At 40.2% G+C, this 22858-nt stretch overlaps 1 protein-coding gene across 11 annotated transcripts in view; it reads right to left on the reverse strand.

The window, feature by feature from the left end:
- ptprt (protein tyrosine phosphatase receptor type T) overlaps window positions 1-22858 on the reverse strand; it is a 612567-nt gene that overhangs the window by 494408 nt on the left and 95301 nt on the right. The gene's annotated exons all lie outside the window — the stretch shown is intronic.

The following is a 22858-nucleotide window of genomic DNA, read 5'->3' on the forward strand; positions in this document are numbered from 1 at the left end:
GTAACCTTCTGCTCGAGAAGATAAAGACACAATATGAAGTGTATTTTGCACAGTTGATGTATTGGCTCTAGCAGAGGATTGATAGCATGCTTAAGATTTGTCTTAATATGAAAAGCTTTACCTTTTACTGTGTGTGTCACTCCCTTGGCTGTCTCTTGACTGTCATGCCCCGAGTGTAGGCCACGGAAGAGAACTTGGGATCAGTCAAGTGTCAGAGAAAAGCTGGCAGTTAACCTGCCAGTCATTTCTCAGCTATCACATACAAACAATAGAATTACACCTTTATTCAAAACTCCAAGTTATTTCAAACAAAAGACAGAGAAGAAAAGAAGAAGAAAATGACCACATATTATACAGAAAAATAAAAGGGATAAAGTGCAGAGAATTATACCACAAGGTGGATAGAGGTATATTCACTATTGTTTGGAAAGCCAATGTTTGTGAAGGAAAATAAATAAAACATTGTAAACCTGACCATAGAGGTATGGTGGTGCAGCAGTTATGGACTTGTTTGAGGCCTTTGCTGTATCTGTTGTATTTTTGTGGGTCTTTGGCCACACAGTTCAGTTTTCCTCACACATCCTAAAGGTGAGTCGGTTATACTGATTCATCCTGCCTTTGAAACTGTGCCCTGCAGCAGCCTGGGACTGACACTCGGCCTGATGTTGGTACAACACCTGCCACTTATTCACTGCTGCAAGGAAAAACTCTGGCTGATTGCGATGCTGTATTGGATTAAACAGATATGAAACAGGCAATGTTTAGGCAAGGAACAACTCACGTGGAGAAGGTTGACTGTGAGATACCAAATAGGGTCCATATAAAGATGGCCTTGTCTCTCATGCTGTTCACCTCTCTACCAAAATGAATGGAGGGCCTCATTAATTTGTCCATGTACGGTAAACAAAATGGAGACATTCTATGTGGTGCCATTCACCCAAGTGACGTGCGGTGTGGTTCATTGGCTGGTGAGGCACTGAGTCCTTCAGAGTCAGATTTACAAATATATTAACCCAATAGAGCAGCTTATTCACTATGCAATTGGCAATCTGCACATTGACTACTGGTTATGTTTCATATCTCATCAGCATTTCTTCACACACACATAGGTAAGGTGCATATTTGGCTAAGAAAGAACGTTACATTTATAGTGGCAAGAAAAAGTGGAGAGAACGCATCTGCTCCTCACCCTCCATGTGTTCTAAATTTTAAAATTGCAATTCCACAATTCACACTCATTCAATACAAATGAAAGTGTAGAGTGGTGAACAAAAAAAACAGATTTCAATTTTGACCTTGATTGAAATATTCAGTTGTTTTTAAAAGCTTTTAATTCTGAGGCTTTAATCAATTTTAATACAGACTGTTCAACAAAAGGATAACAAGAAAAACAAAATAATATTTTATTTAGCTTTTGAATATTGGATTGTCTTTTTTCTTAGTCTCATCCCATTTTTATAAAATTGAAAACCGTTTATGGTGTTACCTTTATTTGCAAATGAAGCCTATCTTTCTCCATGAAAATCTCTGTCACTTTCTTGTTAAAGTCCTCCTTATTTTCCTTTAGTTTTAAAAGTCTTAATCTTAATCCATTTTGGCAGTCAGTCGGAACAAAAAATAAAAATAAACGGAGTGCTGCAGTGCACTTGACTTTCTGATATCGCTAACTTATTGGCACCGAGAGCCTCTGCGCAGAAGAACAGCAGCAATGAGCACCTGTTGAGCTCACATGCGCCCCCTTCAGGGCGGCACGGTACTGTCTGCCTCCCCTTGTACCTTTTCACTGTGGTCTGATCAGCAAGACTAAATATGTCACACACATTCATTAAAGATATTAGCCAGACCGTAGAAAGGCAGGGTGTATAATAAACGTGTCTGCAAACATTACTGTATGTAGGTGACATACAGAGAGACACAAAAAGACACGAGCCAATTGCATGCATCAACCAAGTGTGTGAGGGAGAGCGGAGTCCGAGGTGAGGTGAGGCTCGTCGCTGGCGCACCTCGCGTTTCTCTCCTCTGTTTGAACAGGAAGTGCACCACTTCAGTGAATTTGATTATAAAAATGTTGAAAATTATTGGAATCATACATAAAACAAAAATATAGCACAGACCAGTGAAAACATTTATTTTATGTTATCATTATTAGTGTTTCTGCGGTGGGCTGGCGCCTGCCCAGGGTTTGTTTCCTGCCTTGCGCCCTGCGTTGGCTGGGATTGGCTCCAGCAGACCCCTGTGACCCTGTAGTTAGGATATAGCGGGTTGGAAAATGGATGGATGGATTATTAGTGTTTTTGTTACTTTTCATTACGACAGGTGAGGCAGAACTGTGCATTCACCATATCTATTACCACGGCTAAGGATCTAGGCTGGTAACTCAAAGTTTGCCCCTTCAAATCCCGGCAGTGACGGAAGAAATGCTACTCCGTTGTGTCCTTGAGAAAGGTCCTTAACCTGCAATTGTTTCAGGGGGTGCTGTAGAAATAGCTGACCCTAAAAACTCTGGGTAAATTGGGGTATGCAAAAAATAAATTCTGTATACAAGAAATTGTAAATGGCTAATAAAATACATTATTATTATTATCACCTGCCCTTTTGGCAGCATTCCAAGTATTGGTGCAATCACAAAAACATAATCTCATTGTATCAATTCAATTGACCTCTATCGTAACAATATAGCACAACAATAATAGGAAGTGTGGTGCACTGATTAATGCTGTGGGTTCAAATCACACAACTGACTCTGTATGACCATGAGTAAGCCACATTACCTGCCTGTGTTCAAACTGGATAAACAAATAAATAAACAAAGAAAAGTAATATGTTGTATCTATCAAATGTAGTCTCCTTGAAAAATAAGTAATATTATAAAAATAATAATGGGCAGAACAGTGATGTGGTGAGCAGCCCTAACCATGGTAGAAATCCCTGGGGCACATCCAGTCGGCGTAGAGTTTGCCATGTATATGAGTTGCACTCCTAAGCATTTGTGTTATGGCAATCTGCGACTCTAAGCTGGCCTCGTGTGAGGCGTAGGCGATGGATTAGCAGCTTGTCCATGGTTGGTTATTGATTTAGTGCACATTCAGGTAAAGGTATAGCACAAAGACTGAATGGACAGGGAGTTTGCCACTCTCTGATACTCTGTACATACCAGTAAAGCAGTCCAATTCTGCTAATATTTAATAGGTTATTATTTATGAAATGTTCACTCACTGTTAGGAATAATATTCTGTTGCAACGCATCCATTTATCCGTTCTTCATTTCTAAGCTCAAAAAATACAATTTACTGTCATGGAGGAGCATAGCACATGCTCTTCAAATGTCCAGAGTTTATTCCTGCTTGGCCACACCTTGTCATTACATACAGTAGGTTGGCAGCATGCACTACACTGATAACAGATCATTGCTGCACCCACCACACAACGAACCACCTCGGGATCCCCAAATAGGACTGCCGTGTAACAGGTGACACCTCAGCACCACACTAATTCGAATGAAGTGGAAGTCATTACATAGACTCCAGAAGTCCATGATGTTGATACTGAAGTAGGGAAAGAAAATGAATGGACTGATATGCAATGCTTAAAAAAAATTGAAATGACAAAAAATAAGTCTTAAGTTTTTTTTTCTCTAAATTAATTTTGCATTTTAAGTATTCACATATTCACAGGCTTCCTTCAACCATTTATGCAGTGATAGCCTGCAAGAAGCCAGAGCCCACTGTGGCAGCAGCAGGCAGAAGTTACACACTGCATTAGAACACAATGGCTGTCCATCAATCTCTGGGCACACTTACAGTATGCACAGCAACGCTCAGGCCGAGGTGCTTCAGGTTGCCACAGCATCTCTTATGAATAATGGAGGAGACCAAAGCCCTGAGAGGAAGCCCACATAAATGGAGTGGGTTGGAGTTAAGGGCACAAAGACTTCACCAGAGCCAGTAATTAAATCTCATATATTTTGAAGAACCAACATAACCTGGTGCGACAACATGCACTTGTATGTAATATAGTCCAGTGCTCTGAAACATCACAGCCATATCACCAAAGTAGCTGTCAAAGGTCTCGACACACCCAGATATTTTCATATTTTTGAAGTCATACATTTTTGACAAGATACCATTAAAATGATTTTAAAATATAGGCAAGACAATACTAGTGTGGGTGGCACAGCGGCTCAGTAGTAGCACCTTGCAGTAAGGAGAGCAGGGTTTGGGTTTCGGGTTTCCCCTGTTTGGAGTCTGTATGGATTTCCTCCCACTGTCCAAAGACATGCAGATGAGGTGAATTGGCAATGCTAAATTGTCCCGAGTGCATATCTTTACCCTATGATGGACTGGCCCCCTGTTTAGGGTTTGCCCCTGCCTTCTGCCCTATGCTAGCTCAGATAGATTCAATCCCTGCTGAGACCCTAGTCTGGATTAGGCAGGTTGGAAAATGACATGACATTAATAATTGCTGCTACTGTTGGAAAGAACTGATTTTTAAATTATTATTAAGCATATGGCTAGAAAGCCCTCTTTTCAGTAGCCATCCCTTAAGTGTCCTAATGGTTACCTCCCTTAGCGTCTCCTTAATTAGTCATTTGTAAATTGTAATTGGTTATTAGAGAAACCTTTGCACCAGTGGAACCTGTTACTCTGTTCACTTAGGTTTCAAGTTACTGGCATTCCTAAAGTTCAGTTCATGGTTTTAAAATGGCCAAAATGAAACGGCTTTCTCAAGAAACATATCTGTCTATTTTTCTTTTTTTTTTTTTTTGCAGAATCAAGATTATTCCATAAGACAGTTTGATAAGAAATGCAATGGTGTCTGATATTGTCTTGTGAGAAGAGGTCAAACAAGACCTAACCAAGAGAGAAAAAGAAGGTGGAGATCTAGATGCATAACTACATATGAGGAGAAGGACATCAGCCGGCAGTTTGAGAAACAAATGCCTTACAGGTCATCAGTTGGCTTCATCTATAAATACACCGCAAATTCCAGAGTCATCTGCAACAGAGAAAAAACTCTGGAATGATGACCATAATATGCTTTTCCAGTTATCTTCTATCCAATGTCTATGTTCTTTTGCACATTTTAATCTTTTCTTTTTATTTGCCACATTTTCACATATAGATTTTACTATGGTCATCATGTTAGAATTGTCCTATCTTTGTTAAAGATGACACTGGCATTTGTCGTGTATTTAACAAAGCATCCAACTGAGGACCTGGAAGGCATTGTTTCTCAAACTACAGACTCTCATGTCCTTATTTCGCTTAGGCAGTTGTTCATCTGGGCCTTCAAATTCTTTTTCTAGGCTGGTCAGGTCCAGTTTGCCTCCTTCTCTCAAAACAGTAGTGGACATCTTTATATGAAATCTTGTTTTTTTTTATTTTTTTTTGCAATCTGTCATTAGAAATAGCCTTCATTCTGCTAAAAAAACACACACACAATAGAGAGACATGTTACCTGAGAAAATCTTTTTAATTTGACCTCTTTTAAAACCAGAATTAAACTTTAGGTGAACAACAGAACAGGTTTCAGCAGTGCTAATGCAATTGCACTATTATAAAGGTTTCTCTAATAACCCATTCACATTTACACATGACTAATTAAGGATAAATAAGTGAGTTCACCATTAAGACACTGATGGACGGAATGGCTCCTGAAAATGGTGCTTTGCAGTATTAAGTAAATGATAATAAATTTAAAATCGGTCACTTCAAGCAGCAGTAGCCATTTGAAACATCAGCAATGACTTGGCTACTGTATATGTTCAAATCAATTTAATGGTATCTTGATAAAAAAGGTATACATTTCTTTCAAAAACCTGAAACTTCCTAGGTGTGCCCAGATCTTTGACATGAAGTGTACAGAATATAGAAACACTGTACCCATTTCATATAAACAATTCAAGTTTTAATTAACCACTGACATTTTTGATGTAATGTTGAAAGGTTCAATATCTTCTTCTTCTTCTTTTGGCTGCTCTCATTAGAGGTCGCCACAGCGGATCATTTTCTACCATATCTTGCTTTCCTCTGGATCTTGCTCTGCCAGACCCATCACCTGCATGTCCTATCTTACCACATCCATAAACCTTCTCTTAGGCCTTCCCCTTTTCCTCTTCCCTGGCAGCTCTATCCTTAAAATCCTTCTCCCAATATACTCAGCATCTCTTATCCTCACATGTTCAAACCAATGCAATCTCTCCTCTCTGACTTCGTCTCCCAATCGTCCAACTTGAGCTGACCCTCTAATGTCCTCATTTCTAATCCTGTCCATCCTCGTCACACCCAATGCAAATCTTAACATCTTTAACTCTGCCACCTCCAGCTCTGTCTCCTGCTTTCTGGTCAGTGCCACCGTCTCCAACCCATATAACATAGCTGGTCTCACTACCATCCTGTAGACCTTCCCTTTCACTCTTGCTGATACCCGTCTGTCACAAATTACTCCTGACACTCTTCTCCACCCATTCCACCCTTCCTACACTCTCTTCTTCACCTCTCTTCCACAATCCCCATTACTCTGTACTGTTGATACCAAATATTTCAACTCATCCACCTTCTCCAACTCTACTCCCTGCATCCTCCCCACTCCTCTGACCTCCCTCTCATTTACACACATGTATTCTGTCTTAGTGGTCCTACTGACCTTCCTCTTCACACTAGAGATATCTCCACCGCTCCAGGGTCTCCTCACTCCTGAAAGCTGCCACTCTAAAGACATTAGATTCAGAGGATTTGTGATAACAGAGTTCCAAATTGTTTCTGAATTTTTGTGTTATGTGTTCACATTTCTAATTTGCAGTTTCAGTGTGTATGCGAACACTCACGCATTAGATTAATAGCACTAGTAGCTCAGGAAATGGAGATGAAGACAAAATCCTTCTGTGCTGCACTGTGGATTGCTCCAAGGTGAAATGTTTGTGCAATTCCCCACGACACTCCCTCACAACGCTCAGTTTTGCAACTCGGTCTTCGTCACTCTCAGACATTTGTCGCGGGCTCCCTAAGATGCAGCCTGGGGAGTTAAATCTTCATACCTGCTAATTAAAGCCCGGCCTAAATGTAATTATGATTGATTAATTGTCTAAATGGGATTTCCCAAGTAATTGCCTACAAACTGAATTTCAAAGTCTTCTTAGAAGTTTCCTTTCAGGCATAACCACAAAGAGAAAGAACCCATCAGGCGATACACTGTCTAATAAATGAGGAAAACATGAAGTACACCTCTTCTACTTTGGGTCCCAAATGCAACCAACAACTCTCTTCTTTAAGACAATTGTCAATAACAGAGTATAACTGCAGACCAGTTTCTTCTCCACGTCCTCTCCCCTGTTTTAACTGGATGCTTACTTTGGTTGGTCGAGGCACATCTGCCCACCTTTCACACCGAAATGCACATGCTCCTCAAAATAAAAGCAGGAAATGGGGCTGACGCCAACGACCTTTCCCGGGGCAGTTTAAGTGATGCGTTTTTAAAAAACAAAAATCATGTCTGTCGGCCAGAAAACAGTTAAACGCTTAATTCCATACGCTCTTACTTAACTTGAATTAAATTTACTGTCATATTCGAAACGTAATTAATGCAATTACATCCATATGTCTTTCTGGCATTCAGAAAAGCTGGCAGGCACACGTGATTGTACCAAACAAAGCCTATTAAATCCAGAGCAGTGAGCAAAAATAATAGTCATTATCAGAGAGCAGCTCCAGGGGGCAATTGGGAGATGGACGCAAGGACTACTTTAGCTCGTTTTAACTTGAGTCACTTAGAAAACAGATCAGACAGGCGGTGGATCAACCCCGTGCTCAGTGCCAGCTGGCAGCATTCAGCAGCCTCATGGCCACAGTGATCGTAACACAAAAAAAAAGCAACTTTACGCTGGTATGCACTCCTCTCTAGGAAATGACTAAACAAACCACCTTGAACAAAGAATTCATCCTCATAAACATCGAAACTTAACAGTGGGCCTTTGGAAGACCTGACAGCAACCAAGCACAACATAAAGCCACAGAATTCAACGGATGCAAAATCAGCAGTGGCTGGTCTAGTTGTATGGTAGTGAGCTCTGAGATGGTAGACGCACACACACACACACACACACAGGGTCAATTCAGGTACATGGGTGTATTTACTGTGTACCCAGACACGACAATGGTGTGACCCTGACGGGCGAAAGTAGAGCCTTCCCACCGTTACCGTTAGGATGAGACTGCGTTAGGATCAACATGGAGGTAAAAGAAACAGAAAGGACCAGGCTAGCTGAGAGTCATCTCAGGGCTGCCTTTTTTTTTGATTTTATTGATTTTATTAAAAACAAACAGCATTGCATACAAATAGTTAATAAACAAACAAAACAAATCAACCCCCACCCCGAGAAAGAGAGCTAGACCAGCTGAGTAAAACGTAAAGCTAGTAAAAAATAATTCAATAGATAAACTAATAAATTAATAAACATAAATGGAGTAAAAAAGGGGAGAGAACCTGCTTCCTCAATTTTAATGCTTATTCTAAAATGTTATTGATTAGATCCTGCCAGGTTCTGAAAACGTTTTGTACAGATCCTCTAAGGGAGAATTTGATTTTTTTCCAGTTTCAAATCTACTCTCTATATATAAATTCCTAAGCCTAAAAGTGCAACAATTTTGTGTGACGTTTTTATGTCACGCTTTAAATCGGGCTTATTTAAAAACCTACATATATATGCTTGGCATAATTCTTTTCAGAGTTTATCAAACTTTAATGTGCTGTTGTTATATTTTCAGATTCTTATTCCGTTTTTAAATTTTAAACTGAAATACCAAGAAAGTCTTTACTTTTATTTTTGATCGAGTAAACTTTCTTTCACAGGAACAAACTATTCAAAAAAAGACATATTTATCACACCAATGTTTGTATTTAGGTGATTCAGTTAGCTGAGGGTCGTGTTACGATGACCCATTGCATACCACGTTAGTTTTCATGTGATGTTATTTAAATGAGTCATTATTTAAAAAAAGTTTTTTTTTTTTTATCTATAAGAATGTCAGTTAAAACAAGTGGATCGTTTATTTAGTCTCATATAAATACTCATTGAGCATAGTGGACATCAGTTTTTTAACAGGAATACTCCAATCGGTAAAAGAGAATTTTATTCTCATTCCACGATTTTTACTCTGTTAAATAATAATTAATTTTTCTTTTACATATTTATTGAATTTCATGGTTTTCACTCCAATAATAAATCATTTTTCTTTTGTACATTTACAGATTTTACTAACATTCTGGCCGCAACTGGAGGTTGGGCGCCAAAGGCACCAGGGGTCTTTGCCCCCCTAGTAGTATATCACATCAGTTACCTACTGACTTAGAATCGGGGAGTTAGGATTCTTCCAGTTGACCAAGATAAGTCTACGTGCCAATAGTGTAGTTAAGGTCATCACAATTTGTTTGTCCTTCCCCACTTTAAGCCCCTCTGTGGGCCCACCAAATACAGCTGTTAATGGATTAGAGGGGATTGTGACACCTGATATGCATTTAAAGATTTTGGTCCAGAATGATGTTAATTTGGTGCAGGCCCAAAACATGTGGCCCAGTGTAGCTAGAGCTCGATTGCAACGTTCGCAGGTTAGATCTTACCCTGAAAACATTTTGGACAGATGTGCTCGATATATAATTTTGAGTTGAATAATTGTATGCTTTGCGCATATGGAGTTCAAGTGAATTCTGTGCATTTCTACATTCCACACGTTTTCTGAGATGTTGAGTGAGAGATCCTTTTCCCACTGTTCTCTCGGATCTTTGAAAGGGAACTACTGTAAAATGGTTTTATTTATTATGGAGGTGCTGTCTGAGTCCTCAGGACTGATCAATATATTTTCAACCATAGAATTGGGCAGGTTTTGTCTAACAAAGTTTCTAATTCCGGCTCAGGGCTGTCTTAATGGCAAAGTAGTGGGCTCTGGCCTCTAAACAGAAACTTCCATAGGCATCAGAAACGTTGTGGGCCGCTATGCTCCTGGGGCCCCAGCCAGTGGCCATATGTTAAGGCAGCCCAGTTTTATTAAAAATACTTCAAATACTCCCATTTGAAAATGTGTGTTTATTTCAACATTGCTACTTTAACAAACTGTCTTCACAAATATGAAGTTAAGTTTGAAATAATTCTGTTGTCATTGCTGCAGTTGCTGCTTTTTGGTCACAATGTCAGTTACTCTTGCGATCTTCTTAAATTCAGAAAGAATATTGTCATGGCATTCAATGTAAAAAGCAGTCTATAAAATAAATGTTGGCACAAATTTGTAATCAATAACTATTAATATTACTAGCACTTATCCCTGTCTGTTATGAACTAATGAGCCTCTGTTCATTGGTGTTTGGCTGTCTTGTGCGTAGCTTTTTGAATTGCCTTCCTGGCAGTAAAGATTGATTGAGCCAACCTCATTATCATTGCTACACTTGCTATCACTTCTGTGCCTTTTATATAAGAGTAAATCAAAAAGTCAAGGCAATTTGAAAATTACAGTACAACGCAGCATGTTTGAAATGGCTTCTGGGTAGTTCGAGCATGCACAGTGCAGAGCTCTGCTGTTAGTCTAAATGAAGTCAAATGAACATGGATGCTCTACTGCGGGATTGCACCACTGTTGTACAATGTGCCGTAGTGAGATTTTTTTGGGCAGAGGGAGTGAAATCTGCTGAAATTCACTATATGCGCTGTACACCTTGAGCTCAGCTGCCAGGGTGGGAGAGAGAAGTACAGAAGGGGGGATTCCTCACACCCAAGACAATAAGCTATGACCACAAGCACAGCTCAGAAGAAAAAGAGGATGGACACTATACACAATACTGGTAAAGCCATTAGGCGACATAGCCGAGTCCTATACGTGTGTATAACATGAAGGAGGATCCGGCCTTTCATCCCTTTGATTTATTATATCCTAGCCCAGTCCTTCTGGATTGCGATCTGCAACAATCTTTAGGTAGGTGGTATTTGTTAAAGTGACATCCACATGACTGACAGTTCCCAGTTGAGCACATCCCAGAGCAGCACACAGCCTCTGGCAGCTTGTCTTCTTTCCATAGTGCATCCTGCTGACATCTTTTCCCCATATAAACAACACACAAGCACCCAGCAGTCCACATGACCTAAAAGAAAATGTGATTCATTAGAACAGGCCACCCTTTTCCATTGTTCCATGGTCCAGTTGTGATGCTCACATGTGCATTGCTGGCACTTTCGACAGTGGACAGGGGTCAGCATGGGCACTGACCAATCATCAGCTAGACAGCCTCACGTACAGCAAGCTGAGATGCACTGTGTGTTCTGTCACCTTTCTTTCATGTTCAGCATTACAATTTTTTAGCACTTTGTGCCCCAGTGACATTTCTGTGTGATCAGACCAGACAGGCTTGTGTTCACTCCTCACACTATCAATTAGTCTTGAGCATACATGACCCAGTCACTGGTTCACTGGTTGTCCTTCCTTGGACCACTTTCAGTTGGTGCTAACCACAGCATTCCAGGAACATCTTACAACAGTGGTTCTCTACCTGTGGGGCGAGCTCCCCTAGGGGGGCGTGAAGTAACAGAACGGGGGGCACGAAGATATGAAAAAAGGAAAACAAGAATCAAAAATATGAAAACATCATCTGTTGAAACCAAAGCAAATTAACTTAAACTACATTCTGATACTAGAACAATAAATATAGAGTTAAGTAAATGTCGATAAAAGTTAAGTAGGTATAATAAAATATGCTCCTACATTTCAAAAAAATGTTAGGGGGGCGCGATTAAAACTGTTATAAAAACTCGGGTCGCAAATACTTAAAGGTTGAGAAACACTGTCTTACAAGACCTGCCATCGTGGAGATACGTCTAGCCATTACAAATCGACCCTGAAGTCACTCAGTTCATTACGCTTGCCCATTTTTCCTGCTTCCAACACAAGAATGGACTGTTCACTTGCTGCCTAACATATCCCACCCTTTGACAGGTGCCATTATAACGAGATAATCAAAGTTATTCACTTCACATCTAAGTGGATTTAAGGTTGTGGCTAACAGCTGTATTTTTTATCATGCATTCCAGAACTTTTGTGCAAAGCAGTCTAAGCGAGAGGAGGAAAACAAATAAGTGACTGCTGTGAAATGGAAGGCACCCTCTGGATTTTTGGTTCAATTCCATCCCCTGCAGTGAGGTGTTGTTTGAGTTGCATTTTTCATTCTGCAAGAACAAAAAAAAAATGGCCTTGTTTGGTTCCCTGTTAGCATTTTTCTTTCTTCAACAATGGGAAAGTGAAGTATCCTGCTGTCAGAAGCACAGTGAATCACTTTAAAACAACCACTACTCCATTGCACAATGGTAACTTTTACTCCTATTCCACTCCTTTCCACTTTCATGTTTTCTGTGAGTGCATTTCTTCAAACTCATCATCTCTCTCCTGTCCCACAAATCTTCACCATTATGCAGGACTCTCTTTTAAATCCTGCTTGGCTTAGGCATGGAGGCGTCATTTCACGTGAATCGTAACCTGCTTCTCCAGTGACATCAGTCTGCATGCCATTCCGTCATATTCAAGGCTGGGGTGTTATTATGGATCATCGGTTAAAATCCATGATTTAAAAATGTAAATCAAGCAATACTGGACTTGAATAGTGGAATTTAAATATATGAGGTGAGACACAAAAATAACTGGATTGGTAAACAAAAAAAAATATGTATTGATGATTTACAGTATTCTATAAATTGTCACCATTTATATACTCCCCTCCCGATCTCTACACCGCTCGATACGTATCTTCCATTGATTGAAACAGTGCTGGAAGTCTTCTTGCTTGAGGCTCTTCAACAGGCTTGCCGTTTTTGTCTTCACCTCATCCATTGAAGAAAAATGTGTTCCCTTCAGGTAACTTTTGATTTTCGGGAACAAGTAAAAATCACAGGGAGCTAAATCGGGCAAATAGGGGGATGATCGAGGACAGGAATGTTTTTGCCAGTCAAAAACTGCTTTACGGAAAAAGAGAAAATTCGCGAAAAATTTGACGTTTAGTCGCTGTTCGATTTTTTCAACCGACATTATCGTGTAGCGATTGTTGTGCAAATACTGAGTGAGCTATTCATAGGATATACCTAGCTGGTCGGCGGTTTGAGAGTGTATGTAGGAAGGGATATAGTTCTATGATTCTCTAGTCCAACTGTCCTGCAGACGGTTTGCCAGGAAAGCCCCAAGCCCAGTCCGGTTATTTTTGTGTCTCACCTCATGTGTATTAAATTAAATATGGTGATTGAAATGCTGAATTTATTCTAATTCTGTATCTTCTTCCACATCTATGATTTTGGAAAAGTGGTCCTTAGTCTGAAAATCCTTGAGAACCACTGACTATGAGAATCTGCTTGAGCACTTTGGTCCTATCAGAGATGTTAAACATCCAACATCAAGATATGTGAACTAGATCTCAAAACATTATTGATATGATGATTTAATCATCTCCTCCAGATGTTGGACTTGTAGTAAAAACTCAAAGTGTCCATGTTAATGTGAAGGAAAGATGAAAACTGACATTATGAGTCTCGCCTAAGATAGCACACACCAAAATGTAGCTGCAAGTTGAAGTGATTATGGCTTCTGCTTGTAAGGTTAAGAGGTGATTGTATTAAACATATGATTATATTAAACAATTACTAACAATATCTTTACACAGGCCAGTCTTCCACTAATATGTGAGCAGTCATGAATGATGTAGTTTGGCAGGCCCCCCATCCACTAATACTTTAATCACAGAATGATTTGCTTCTACAATATTCCTTTGGTGAGTTTGCCTCTGTGTCTGAGAAGGTACGGGGTCCACAGGGCACGGAGCCAGGCTGAGAATTAAAGAAACACAGCTACAGTTGACAAGTAAAAGTGTTCATTTTAAAGTACAGAACGCCTTTTTCATTTGGAAGTGCTGTGTCCTTTGTGATGGTATACAATTTAGATGATGTAAATGGGTGCTATTTGAAGAGCCCTTGTCACACAGAAGCTCAGCACCCTGCCTCTTACTGATCCGCCTCTTTAAGTCCTTTAAGAGAAGAGAATGGAAAAGGTGGCTGACTGGGTTTATGAGGGTTCAGCCCACCTTATCTTATCAGGATTAGTATCTCAAAGGTGACACGTGTGTCTGCCGGTTACTCTTCTAATAACCATCTACAGGATTCATCTATTTTTTTCTATTATTATTGCTGATGCCAATCCTGGTAGAACTAGGCACAAAGGGGTAATCGACCCTTTACAGGATTTTAGACATTTTGAGTTCCATATTAAAATAACTTGCATGTCTTCTGGATGTGAGAGGAAAGCTGGAATACTAAAATTCAGAATTGTATATCTTCATGAGTCTACAGCTTCCAGTGTCAAGTAGCAGTTTACTCACCCAATTTCATGCCTTCGGGAAGGCAGGAGGATAATTCAGTTGAATGTGGTCCAAGAGGATCACAATAATGGTGTAAAACCTTTCCTAGAGCATAAGGGTCTCTTTTTAGGGCTGGAAATCTGGTCACCAAGTTTTATTTGCTCCATAACAATAATGCACTTTCAGGGGTAATGAAAACATAGTAGACTGTGATCATACAATGGTGAACAAGATCCAAATGTGTTTTACCTACACAGTATAGCCTTCTGGTTGGATCAGTTACAGATATGGTAAAGCGACTAAGCAATAGGACTGAATTAGCAGTTTTGTAGACTGTAGTCCTCCATGTTAGCCACAATGGCTAAGGGTGGCAGAGCCATTTATAAAAGCACCTGAATAAGAACTCTCATGCATAGACTCCTGTAAGACCGAGTTCTCCAACATTTTTGCAGAGAAAGCAAGTGTTTTATTTTAGTGTGGTTGGGCTTGAAATCATTTACTTCATGTTTATGCCACTGCCCAGTCCTTCTTGGGACACTCCATTCATCAACTCAACACAAACTGCAAATGGCTTGAGTGATCTCAAACACACCATTCACTCAACAAGAACTGTTGGAGCTGAAGTGCTGTCCATCACAGGATGTGTACATTCACTCCACCTTGTAGATAATGGTAAACATCAGATTTCGATTATTATTATAAATACGGGGCTCTGCCCCCTACTCGTTTCGTTCACCCACCCCCGGGTTCGTTAACCGGATATACAATTTAAAGAGATTGTTATTTTCATGGGAATTGTTACATATGCATTATTTTCACTTTTACTTTAAAACTTTAGTAAAAACAATATTTGGAATTAACTTTTCTTCAATATCGCATTGAATTTTCCGTATTTGGATTTACATTATGACAATGCAACGTATAACTGAGTGAATATCATTTCTTTCTTTCTAATAAATAAAATGACTTTTTCGAATGTTTGTCCATGCTCTTTCTTCTTCGCTTAGTCGTTGACGTGTCATCTAGAATGTATAAAATTATTGTCCTGATAAAATTTATAAGAGCAGAGAGCGCAGGAAGTGTGTCTGCCAAAAGCATTCACACAACTGAGAGGTTAGATGACTGTGGTCTTGTTTGAAAATAGTTGTAATTAGGGCATGACTTGAAAAGAATCTCATGTTAAAAGTCTCCGTCTCACGGGACTTCATACCGCGCCAACGTTTTTGGAATTTTTTAATTCTCGCTGACGATCTACAAGTCTCCGACCTAAATTTTCAATCCGAACAATATATTCAATCTCTTTTCGCTGTTCCGTTATTTCACTGAGTAATAATTTCCATTTGTTTGCGCTAATGCAATCTTTACTATCTTTTTTTTGAGACTTTCAAATATTCGTACTTCCATTATCTCTCACCTGCTCTCTCTCGCAGGGCATGTAAGTGTCTCTCTGAGAAAATCATATCCCGTCTTCCTTCCAAGAATTTTTTTTTTATAATAGAGAGATAATAGTGCCAGGTGTGGCCACAGAAATAGAAAAGGAACTCATCTGCCATAGAGGTCATCAAAGCTTCTACTTCCTCTGTTCCATTGTACAGAAAAATAAGCTAATTGGCAAATAATGTATTCTCAGATGCTGTAGCGAGTTAAGGAGCAGTTCGTATGTATTCGTACCTGGTGACCACTTGAATGGATTCACAGAGTGAAGTGGGTGCTTGTCTGCTTTCGCTTCAGAGACATTTTGTTTATGTAGAGTTGGCTAAAAAAGAGGAACAATGATGCCACTGTTGGTTGAGGGGTCTGAAGGACCACCGATGACATGCATACATTTTGAGCATACAATTCATGAGCATACACACATTTGTCTTGTTTTCTTTAGAGGAATCTTTTTAAGATAATGAAATTACGAATCCACCAGAAGTACAGTATTAAATCTTACTCATATCATATACAGCATACATTCAAATGAAAATCAGCTTCAGGGACAGGGACCACGTGCCCCATGCCCTAATACCATTTTTTGTGTAGTGAAGTGACAAGGCCAGTTGTGAATACAAATGACTGTTTTCAACTCAGGTTCTTTTTGTTTTGGACTGTTCATTGAGTGCAGATTCAGAGCATAATTACATAATGATTACATAATGAATAGGCATAGAGATGGAGATTCATTTAAAGACATAGGAATTAAAACCACTTCCAAACTGATAACATAAATGGAGTCTATCAATATCAGTTTGTTAACATTGTTGTGGAACTGTGGCTAACAATAATAAAGACTTTGCCAGGATATTCTCTGCTTAAACCGTGGATATAGTGCAACACCAGCTCAATGTACTTTGTAATTACAGAGACACAGCACAATTACACGCCTTGAGCTCCTACAATTGGAGCAAGGTGCCTTGCTCAGGGTCACATAATGGGCTCAGTGGTGCAGGGTAACCTTAAGGCTTAAAGTCCAGTGCCTTTACCATGAGTCGGCATTCACTGTATTGGGTTCACCCAGTAAGGATCAGGACAGAGGATGGAAGACTGAAGATGACAGAAACTAGCTCTGAATTTAAGGAGCCAGAAATAGCCATAAATGTGAGAGGGCATTAATGTTCAGAGAACCTCTGGCCATATACAGTCTTCATCCCTTCATGTTGCAGTAGGCCTTGACACATTGGGCTGAACTATTAAATAGGGCCATCAAGAGAAAGCATTAAGAAATGGACAGAAGTGTTTTAGGAGTGATGCTAAACTGAAGGATGGACGTGAAAGGGTGAAGCAAGGTGTGAAAGTGGAATCCTAGCATGTACACATGTAAAGCCACGCAGACCCCATCTGTAGGATAATTTGCCCTCACTGTGTCACATTAGTAAAGGGCATACAGTTGTGGCAAGTGGCCGGGTCCCATGCCCGGCCGGGACACCCCTTCAACATATGTTCCAGGGGAGCAACCATGGGCTACTCAGTACATCCCCAGGGACGCTTGATGGCAGCCTCCCTGGCTGACAAGGGTGCCTCAGTTTCCTGCAGGGCTCCATGGGAGATGGAGTTCTCCACAGCCCTGTTGGGATCTGGGGTGGCCACCAGGGGGTCCCTGAGCAGGTGATCAAGCACCTGATGCACTCCCGGGTGGGCTATAAGAGAAGCCAGCAACCACCACTCAGTGGCCAGAGACGGGAGGAGGAGGACAAAGCTTGGAGGAGTGGTAGAGGAAGAGCAGGAGAAGAAGAGTGTGCTTAATGTACTGTGCTTGGGACTGTGTTGTGACTGGAGGGATTACGGGGAAGACGTGCCCTCCAGATGAAGAAAATAAAAATTGTTTATTTTATACGTGCCTCCATTGTAAATCTGTGTCAGGTTGGGCACAATATAGCGCCTTTTAATCACATTGTATATGCCCCCTGTTAGTGCACCCTCAGAATTTTTAGATTTGTGGCATTAAGAGCACTGGGGTAAGCCCTTTTATGGTTATTATAGGGATGGCTAGTTTTTAGATACATATACACACTACTCACAGATGTCAAGAATGACCCCTGTTAATATCCATTCAGACAGTTCAGGCCTGACCGGTCAAGGTTTAGAGCTCTGTGGGAATGGCTCCAGCACTTCACATCAACCAAGTCTGTCACCACAAGTCTCTTTGAATTAAGCTGCAAAAGCCCACAAATACACCCGCCATTGCAAGCGTATTCAATTTCCCAGCTCCCTCAACACCACTAATTTGTCGTTTTTTCTGCCTCAATTACACCTCTTAACCTTACAAGCAGAAGCCATAAAAACTATTTCCTTGAGCCTGTCTTGCACCACCAGGCTTCTGCAGGAACATGTTCTCCATAAGCCAGAACAGATGACATACTTCACAGGAACGTCAGGCACAGGCAGTGGCGTGGCAGCCATGCTGGCATCATCTCACAGGTGGTGCTAAGGACAGACTTGATGTCAAGGGTCAGCAAGCCAAGGCACTAACTCCCCTCACGTAGTTGTGAATTCCACTTTTGCATAAGTGCATACATATTGTTTCATACATTTGTAACTTCAATATTCTATTTATGAGAGGAAGTGTATGAAAGAGATTGTTAGAAGTCATTTCAACTAAATGAGTGCATTTAAACCAATCCATGCAATGTACCCAGTAACAACCTCCATAAAAAAAAACTTAGATAGATAGATAGATAGATAGATAGATAGATAGATAGATAGATAGATAGATAGATAGATAGATAGATAGATAGATAGATAGATAGATAGATAGATAGATAGATAGATAGATAGATAGATAGATAGATACTTTATTAATCCCAAGGGGAAATTCACAATAGTATAAACCCTTTAAATTTATTCAATAATTTCTTAAACTCATTTTTTGTTCTTTATACATTTGAAAGTTTTATAGAACAGGAGCTCATCCTAGCTGGACTAGGTACAAAGTAGAAAACAGCACTGGACAAGATACCATCCCATTCCAAAAGCGCAGAATAATTAGTGATGATTCACAAAAACACAGGGACAACGTGTACACTGCACTTATGGAGTGCGGCTGAGTAGAGAAATGAAGGAACTATGAGAGAGCAGTGGTGTCACTCCTTATTACTTCATTCATTCTTGGTCTCCCTTAATTCATCCGAATCCAATCAGTTTATCACCTGTATAGTCAATTGATCGATTATTTGTTATTCATTAAAAATGTTAGTGCATGTGTCTAGTAAAGGGTAAAATATGTATAGTAGGTATGGCGTTGTAGTTAAAGTGCTGGTGCGTCACACTTCCACACTATTGAGATCAAATACCAACCTGGGCACTGACTGCATGGAGACTGCAAGTTCTCCCCCATTCCAGGTACTCAGGTTTCTCTCTACATCCCAAAGAAATGAATGCTACGTTAACTGGCATCTCTATATTGACACTGTATGCAAAAGTGTATGTGTGTGTGAACATGTCCTGCTATGAACTGGCGCAATGTCTAGGGACAAGTCCATCGGACTGCAACTCTGATTAGAAAATGGATAAATATAACAAACAGAGAAGTAATACTATATAATTTCCAGTTGTATCTACAGTAGTTTATATCATAGGGAAGTTAGAAATACAAGAAATGATGGAAACCTGATAAACACCCACATGTACTTCCTGTCCTTATTGTTATTTTATCAAATATTATTTTCTTAACAGTAAGGGAATGAAAATATAAAAGACAAAGTCATATTTTTGTTTATAGAGCTAACCCAGAAATGTTTGGCATGTGATAGGCAAACCAAAGTACCTAGAGAAAAAGCAACAGAAAGAACATACATACTACACAATGAAGCTGATCAGGGTTCTCATGTAGAAAGCTTCATATAGATTTGAACATGAAAATAAGTGCACAACAACATTTTTTTTAAAAAATGTATATAGCAAAAAAAAAGAAATCTAATCTATAAACCTTGGCGTATGCACATTTCTGTGACGTTTGCAAGGGTGCTTTGCTCCCTGCTCGCCAACTCCCAGGACTGCGTTACGCGCTAGCCTCTTTGTGGTTCTGCTGCTCGTGTAGGGGGATGCGGAAGTACAATTTGAACAGATCTTTATTTTCATGGGAATTGTTACATATGCAATAACACAACGTATAACTGCCCGTGATTGAGTTTCGCTTCTTTTCCTCTATTAAATAAAACGACTTTTTCTAATGTTTAAAACTGTTAACATTTTAATACGAATGGCATATCAAGATGTCCTTTGGTGTCTAATGTTATCCGCGGGAGATGTACTACATTGCCTTTCTTGAATACATCCTTTTTTCTACAGTAATGCGTGCGGTGGAAGACCAGACGGTGTTAACGGTTGTAGATATTCTTCAGGATATTGTAAGTTGTTGTTTTAATCTTCCACACTATCACCACCGACTGTTTCAGCATAGTCTATTGATACGCATTTAACAAATTTGCCATGTAACTGATCGACAATTTTCACGTTAATCCATTTGACTTCATCGTTTCTCAGTGCTAGGATTGCCCATGTACTCATTTCTTCTGCTGATAACCCTTCAGGATAAAATGCTTCAATAAGATTTGGACAAAATAAGTCTTCATTTATTGGGAACTTAAAGCGAGGAATCCGTTAAAATTTATAAGAGCTGAGCGAGCAGGAACTGTGTCTGTCAAAAGCATTCATACGACTGAGAGGTGAGAGGGACATATGCATGGTTGAATATGGTTGAGAGGGGGGCGTGACTTGAAAAAATCTCATGGCCAAAGTCTCATCTCACGGGTCTTGAAATTATCTCTTTGAAAAAGTCTCGTCTCAGGATTTCTTTTTATAATAAAGAGATGTATATAGCAAAAAAAAATCAGATCTATAAACCTTGGCGTGCGCACATTTCTGTGACGTTTACCTTTATAAATTACAATGATCTTGTAAATGTGTGAAAGTGAACGCGGCATCCGGTACTCACCCTGAAACACCCATATATGGACTATGTTAATCATCCTCATACATATGCTATCACAATGTAGACCTTCGTTGGGTAGTAGAGCACCCTTCCACTTGACACATCAAGAAACTGCATTGAAGCGCAGAGTTGGGGAAAGGTGTCTGAGCGGTTAGTCACTTTCACCTGACGCATGTAATGACGTGATTGGTGTTACAGTGAATAATCCAGGATATATGAAACACTGATAGCTCAGTCTGTTATCATACCAGCATGCCAGCCATCATGTCTGCCAAAGCTACTATGCTTCAGAATAAATTAATCACTGGTTGACTCAGCTACGGTGGGTTGGTGCTCTGCCCGGGGTTTGTTTCCTGCCTTGTGCCCTGTGTTGGCTGGGATTGGCTCCAGCAGACCCCTGTGACCCTGTGGTTAGGATAATAGTGGGTTGGATAATGGATGGATGGATGGTTGACCCGGGCCAACAAGCCATGACGTTTGTCTGTCTCAATTTGGCATCACAGATGACTTCCGTGAATGGTTAACAAAAGCAGCTTCATCCTTGCTAAATGCTCTTATTGGAATATGAGTGCATTAAAGTGCTCTGATTATGTTAGGAAAATTGCAGTCACTGCTGCAAATTGATTTTTTTATAATTGTAAAAACCTGTTATGATTAATGTACAGTATGTACAGCCACACCTCACAGAAACTGCATGAGGTGCCTCACCAGTGAGTTAATGACTTCCAGCACAGAGGGCGTAATGGAGTGAGGCTTGGCCAAGATATTTCTGTTCCATCAGCCAGTTAGCTGTGACAATGGGTAGCCAATGTAAACTGACGAAAAACAAAAAAGTTCTTCTGCGCAAATGTGCAGCACTAAAAGGGACTACAATAGAATGTACATGTAGTATTCATCATTTCTGAGGTGTAATATGCTTGTGAATCCATCAATCCAGGGATGTGTCCATTTCAGCTAGCATTAGACACGAGGCAGAAACAATCCCTGGACGAGGCATCAGCCCATCGTAAGGTGACTACAAGCTCTCACATACACTAGCGTCATTTTAGTGTAACCAAATCTGCATATCTTTGAAAGGAAACCAGAGCCCACTGTGGAAACCCGGCAGGAAAACATGTAAACACAAGGCAGGGAATATCAGTGACGTGACTCCCTGACAGACAGCAGCGCTACCGCTCTGCCACCGTGTCACCCCCATGTGTGTAATTATTAACAGTATTCATTATTTAAACAAAATCTGTAAAATGTAACATACATACTTTAATGCATTTCATCATGAAAGTGATATCAAGTATAAATCTAAGAATTCTAAATGTGCAGAGAGTTGGAATATCATATATTTAATGTGCTCAGTATGATGATCTATTGCTGTTTGCCGCTGCTGTCAGGACCGGGGGAAGCCATAGAAAAAAAGACGGCACAGAAGACGGTATGTGAGACTCTTAAAATGTATCGAGTCATTACGATCAGGAATATGCAACGCTTGAATATAAAAGCACCACGAATGTATTTGTATGTTGGCATTTTGCTTCACCACATTGAACCATTCATCAAACATTGAAGCAGGCACACTGATCTCGTAGGATCCGCAAAGTGGCTTTCTGTCACATCTAGATAGTAACCAGAGACTCTGACGCCACATTCCAACTTTTAGCACACTTACCACACCACCACCCCCCGCCCCACTCGCGCACGCATCACGTTAATTTCTGAGGACCTGGTCAGAGGACACATTAAATGAACACTGGGAATGCGTGGCAGACATGGTGCAGGTGCGTACACGTTCTGAGCATGAAGTATAAATGAGCCCTTAGCTGGTTTTGCTGCTTTTCCCTACTTGGTCAATGGTGTCCACACTTCCCATTTTCTACGAAATGTTGCATGCAGATGGGTCAGATTTGCTCTAAATATATACACGCTGTCCTGTCAAGTTTTCTTTTATAAATTCCAACTTTTGCATTGCATCCTAACAGGTTGCATCCTAACATTTCAGAACTCTTTTTGTGCATAGGTAAGTTTTATAAATCTGACCGCATGCCTGGAATAAAACCCAGGCCTCTGAGGCATGCTAAGAAG

The sequence above is a fragment of the Polypterus senegalus genome, chromosome 14, assembly GCF_016835505.1.
Source record: "Polypterus senegalus isolate Bchr_013 chromosome 14, ASM1683550v1, whole genome shotgun sequence".
NCBI lineage: Eukaryota > Metazoa > Chordata > Cladistia > Polypteriformes > Polypteridae > Polypterus > Polypterus senegalus.